At 43.3% G+C, this 5,574-nt stretch overlaps 1 protein-coding gene across 1 annotated transcript in view; it reads left to right on the top strand.

The window, feature by feature from the left end:
* The first annotated feature begins 2,149 nt into the window (after positions 1-2,149).
* The window catches only part of FLYWCH1 (FLYWCH-type zinc finger 1), a 30,698-nt gene continuing 27,273 nt past the window's right edge, over positions 2,150-5,574 (top strand). The window contains 1 exon segment of the mRNA XM_015558548.1: positions 2,150-2,285. The gene's annotated coding sequence lies outside the window, so the exon portion shown is untranslated.

Genomic DNA, 5,574 nt, shown 5'->3' with positions numbered 1-5,574 from the left:
GGTGCCCGGTGAGGACGGGTACCAGCGGGTCGGGAGGGTCCCCGGTCCCCGGCGCGGGCGCGCCTCTCCCGGCGGTCACAGGGGTTGCTGCTGCTAGGAGGAGGGGGGTCCCCAGGCTTTGGGTACCGGCGCTTAGGCCGCTTCCTTGTCCTTCACCCGGGATTCGCCTCTTTTCTCCTCGCCCCCCCACCCCCACTTCCCCAACACACCCCACCCTGGGACTGAGCCCTGACAGCCCAAATCAGAGAGCCCCACATTTGCCCGTCGCCCCCGGCGGTGTCCACCCCACCGCACACTGCCTCCATCCTGGCACCCATCTCTGCGGCTCTGGAGGTACCAGTGAGTGACCTTGCACTTTTGCTGTTGTTGCATTCCTCCGTCCACGTCTGGTTATGTCGATTGTCCACTGTGGCTTTCAACTTCTTTTCAACTGACACCGAGAAATATATTTTACATGCAGACCCTGTGCCTGTAGATGCAGATTAATGAAAGATTACTTTAAAGGAAGATATTACCCTCACTGCACATTCCATTCCGTTCTATTCTGTTCTGTTCTTTCCATTCCAGAAAATTATTGCTAACCCATGAAATTGATTTCAGGACCTAATCCGTGTAACCATAGTTCAAAATGCTTGCCTTCACCATCGGTCTTTCGCTTCCGTTACTCCTTGCCTTTGGAGGATGCTGAGCTCCAATAATTAGAGAATCACGTGAAACCTTATTATTTTGACATTTCTGGTTCTCAAGGCCAAAACCATTTCCAGGACTTGATTTGGATTTTCTGGCTTGATTCAATCAGATTTCTCTTGTTCCTCTTCCTAAAGCCCTTAGTCAGATCTGGGGAAGAGATGGTGTGTGAGGTTGGTGCTAGATTGTGGGGCTTTTGTAACAGACAGATTATTTTTACTGGAGAGAGAAATTATTAAAGTTGAAATTTAGGAAGATTAACCAGTCAGCACTGCATTGCGTAGGGAGAATTGGAAGGACCGGGAGGAGCTAGAGGGAAAGACCATTAGGGCAGTGGTGGGGATTGAAGTCCTGAGAAGGCATGGAAGGTGGCAGGCTCCGGTGCAGAGAGAATGAGATTCGAGGACAGTTTGGGCCTGGTAAGGGAGGAATAATACTAGCTAAGATTCTGATGGGGGTTGGGGGTAGGGATACCGTTGGCTATAATCTCTCTTTCTATAGGGCAGCTCTAAGTTGTTTTGGAGCAGTGGTTCCCTGGGGACATTTACAATGCTGGTTGTGGGGACTTGGGAGATGCTCCTGGCATCTAGCAGGCAGAGGCCTGGATGCTTGTTAAATATCCTTCATTGCACAGGAGAGCTCCCACCACAAAGAATTATCTGGTGCAAAATACCAGTGGTGCTGAGTTTGAGAAGCCCTGCCTTAGAATAGCAGTTCTTAATCTTTTTTAATTTTTATTAGTAGTCTATTTTTTCCTTTAGTATTTTTTAGAAATATATTTTATTGATTTTTTACAGAGAGGAAGGGAGAGGGATAGAGAGTTAGAAACATTGATGAGAGAGAAACATCCATCAGCTGCCTCCTGAACATCCCCTATGGGGATATGCCTGCAAGGTACATGGACTTGACTGGAATTGAACCTGGGACCCTTCAGTCCACAGGCCGATGCTCTATCCACTGAGCCAAACCGGTCAGGGCAACAGTTCTTAGTCTTGATCACTGCCACCTTCCAGCTCTCCCAAATATAACGCCTATGTATACCAAGAGTGGTGCATGTAGTCATAGGAGGGTTCTTGGGCCAGCCAGTGTGCACCTGTAACCTACGTAGCTCATTAGTTGGGGAAGGTGGGCGGACAGCAATTGGAATCACCCAGGAGCTTTTTAAAACAATTGATTTTAGAGAGAGGAAAGGAAAGAGAGAGAAACATCTATTCATTGTCCCACTTATTCTAGTATGTGCCCTGACCTGGGATCGAACCCAAAACCTTGGCCTATCAGGATGATGCTCTATCCAACTGAGCTACCTTGCCAGGGCTCATCCAGGAGCTTTTTCAAACATCATGAACTTCTCTCTTCCCTTTCTACTCTTCAGGACCCCTACTGGAGCCTGTACAAAGAATTCCTTGTGCTTGTGCGGTGATTTACAGTTTATAGAAGAATTTGACATAACATATCTCATCTGCCACTTTTCCTGTTTCACAGGTGAAACCATCTCAGAGAATCGGTGGGATTTGCCCAGGTCTCCCACCCAGCAAGCCAGCGCCAAGGACCTGGATGTTGGCACCTGAGGATGGTGGTTGTCGCTCTCTTGTATGAAGGTAATTCTGTTGATCCACCATCAACTGCTGAGCCAGGCTCTGCCTTTCCAGATCTTACTGATTAGGGCTTGGACCCAGGGATGTCTCCTCGGTATTGGGTTTACACTGAGCCCTTTGTAACCACCAGCAGGACAGCATTATCAAAGCCGGCAGTCGGAATACTGCCCTCAGATTGCTCTGTACCTCAGTTTTGGGGAAAGGGGAGAGAGGATAAGAGAGTGATCAACCATAAATTGTGAAGCTCTTGAACTTTCCATTTATATCTGCCTGACTTAAAAACATCCCAGACACTCAAGAAATCCTTATTGAGTAAAAATTAAATACTACAAAATAAACATTAGGGCCCAAGTATTTACCTCAAAACAATGACCATCCAAAGTTAAAAAAAAATGTGAGTCCAGCCCTGACCGGTTTGGCTCAGTGGATAGAGCATCGGCCTTCGGACTCAAGGGTCCCATGTTCGATTCTAGTCAAGGGCATGTACCTTGGTTGCGGGCATATACCCAGTAGGGAGTGTGCAGGAGGCAGCTGATCGATGTTTTTCTCTCATCGATGTTTCTAACTCTCTATCCCTCTCCCTTCCTCTCTGTAAAAAATCAATTAAATATATTTTTTAAAATGTGAGTCTACTAGGATAAATATACATATGTATAACAAATAAAAGTTTTATATGATAATACTCACTTTTATTACATGCAGTAGAGACTGATATAGCTGATGTAATTTTTTAAATTGCTGATTGGAACTCAAAGATGTCAGGACCAAATGACCAGGGCAATCTAAAAAGCAGAGCCTTAGACCAAAACAAAGGAAATAAAATTCATGATTTCATACAGATATGAAATGAACACATGTGAAAGCTTTTACTCAACTCAGGAATCAAGGAACCAGTAAGATCTTACAGCCAGTTTGCAAGAGAACCCAAGGAAGATTCTAGAAGACTACAGATCAGGAATATTGAAATGAATGTGCAGATGGAGGCAAAACTGGTTTCTTCCACAGTTGGAAGAATCATTTACATGTCCATATTTATTTACATGGAGAGAGGGGATTTATTGTTTATAGACTATCAGTTTCTAGTTCTCATTATTCTCTATAATGTTTAGAGTTGTAAAAATAGCTCAAAGGTACTGAAAGGCTAGATTTCTATAACCTGGAAGGGTGTGTTCCAGACAATGCATAGTTTCCTATTGAAGAACAAATTTTACCTACAGTCTCATAACCTCAATGAAAGATATTTTTGATAATGAAATAAGGCTGGTCTCGTTAGCTTTGGCTTGATTATTTGCCTAGGTGCAGTAAGTGAGTTAATTTATTATATAGGCTTTCTTGAGTTTGCTTTGCTGGAAATCTTCATAAGGGACCTCAGATTGAATTTTTTAAAAATCTGGTGTTTGCTCTCCTGAGGTATGGCAGCCATACCCAGAAAGCTCTCTCCACAGTAGGTTTTACCTGAACTACTTATAAATTTGCTCAAGTTCCTCTCCTCTTGAGGTTCCCACAATACCCCAAAGTATCTGAAACTTGTTAAATTGTTAAAGGATCATTTCTTAAAAAATGAAATCATGGCTCTCCCATTGATATAAAGTAAACAGATATTAATGATTTTATTTAACACATTAATGAGGAAACCTGTATAGTATGACATATTTTTTAATGTTTTTTATTGATTTTAGAGAGAGAGCAAGGGAGAGGATTAGAGATAGAAAAACTAATGAGAGAAACATCGATTGGCTGCTGCCTTCCCCCCACTCCTCCCCCAGCCCCTGGGGAATTGAGCCCTCAACCTGGGCATGTGCCTGACTGGGAATCGAACCACTGATCTCTTGGTTCATAGGTCGACACTCAACCACTTAGCCACACTGGCTGGGCCAGTGTGACATTTAAATGAGGTAATATACGTAAAACATTTCCTGTGGTGCCCGGCAGAAAAAAAACCTCAGGTCTTTCTTAAGTTGGTCACTTAGCTCTAGACCACTTACTTCTCAAGGGCATCTATACCATTGTGTCTGAAAGCACAGTCTACAATCTACTAGTACTTGTTCAAAATCCAGATTCTTGTTCAAAATCCAGATTCTTGAACCCCTCTCCAAAATTTTGGGTGTGGAATCTAAGCACCTGCATTTTTTTTTTCTTTTTGAGAGGAGGGGGAGAGAGAGAGAAACATCAGGTAGTTGCCTCCTGCACTCTTCACAACCTGGGATTGAATCCACAACCTGGGTATATGCCTGGACTAGGAATTGAACCTGGGACCTTTTGGTGTATGGGAAGATGCTTCAACCAACTGAGCCACACTGACCATCTGCGTTGTTATCAAGAGCCCTGAGTAATTCTTATGGAGACAAGAATTACACGTACATGCCGAAACCGGTTTGGCTCAGTGGATAGAGCGTCGGCCTGCGGACTGAAAGGTCCCAGGTTCGATTCCGGTCAAGGGCATGTACCTGGGTTGCGGGCACATCCCCAGTGGGGAGTGTGCAGGAGGCAGCTGGTCGATGTTTCTCTCTCATCAATGTTTCTCTCTCATCGATGTTTCTAACTCTCTATCTCTCTCCGTTCCTCTCTGTAAAACTCAATAAAATATATTAAAAAAAAAAAGAATTACACGTACAGATAATTAAAAAAAGTTTTATGTAAACTATACTTAGCTCCATAATGTGGATGTTCTCTTTCTATTCTATTTCATTTTTAAAAAATTAAATCTTTATTGTTGAAAGTACTAATATGCCCCCTTTTTTCCTCCATTGACCCCTTCTAGCCTGTTCCCACCCCAGGCCTTCACCACCCTATTGTCTGTCCATGGGGTGGTGCATACAAGTTCTTTGGTTGATCTCTTCCCTCCCACCCACTGCCTTCCCTCTGAGATCCCACAGTCTGTTCTCTGCTTCTATGTCTCTGAATCTATTTTGTTCATCAGTTTATTTTGTTCATTAGATGCCACATATGAGTGAGATCATGTGATACTTGTCTTTCTCTGACTGGCTTATTTTGCTTAGCATAATACTTTCCAGGTCCCTCCATACTGTCTCAAAGGGTAAGAGATCCTTTTTCCTTTTTTTTTTTAATTGCTGCATAGATTTCCATGGTGTAAATGTACCACAGCTTTTTTATCCACTCAGCTACTGATGGGCAGGTGGGCAGTTTCCAGATCTTAGCTATTATAAATTGCATCGCTATAAACATAGGGGTGCATACATTCTTTCTGATTGGTATTTCGGATTTCTTAGGATATATTTCTAGAAGTGGGATCACTAGATCAAATGACTGATTTTTTTCAGAAAACTCCATA

Source organism: Myotis davidii, unplaced genomic scaffold (genome assembly GCF_000327345.1).
Source record: "Myotis davidii unplaced genomic scaffold, ASM32734v1 scaffold1334, whole genome shotgun sequence".
NCBI classification, from domain to species: domain Eukaryota; kingdom Metazoa; phylum Chordata; class Mammalia; order Chiroptera; family Vespertilionidae; genus Myotis; species Myotis davidii.
This window is presented reverse-complemented; position numbering and strand designations above follow the sequence as displayed.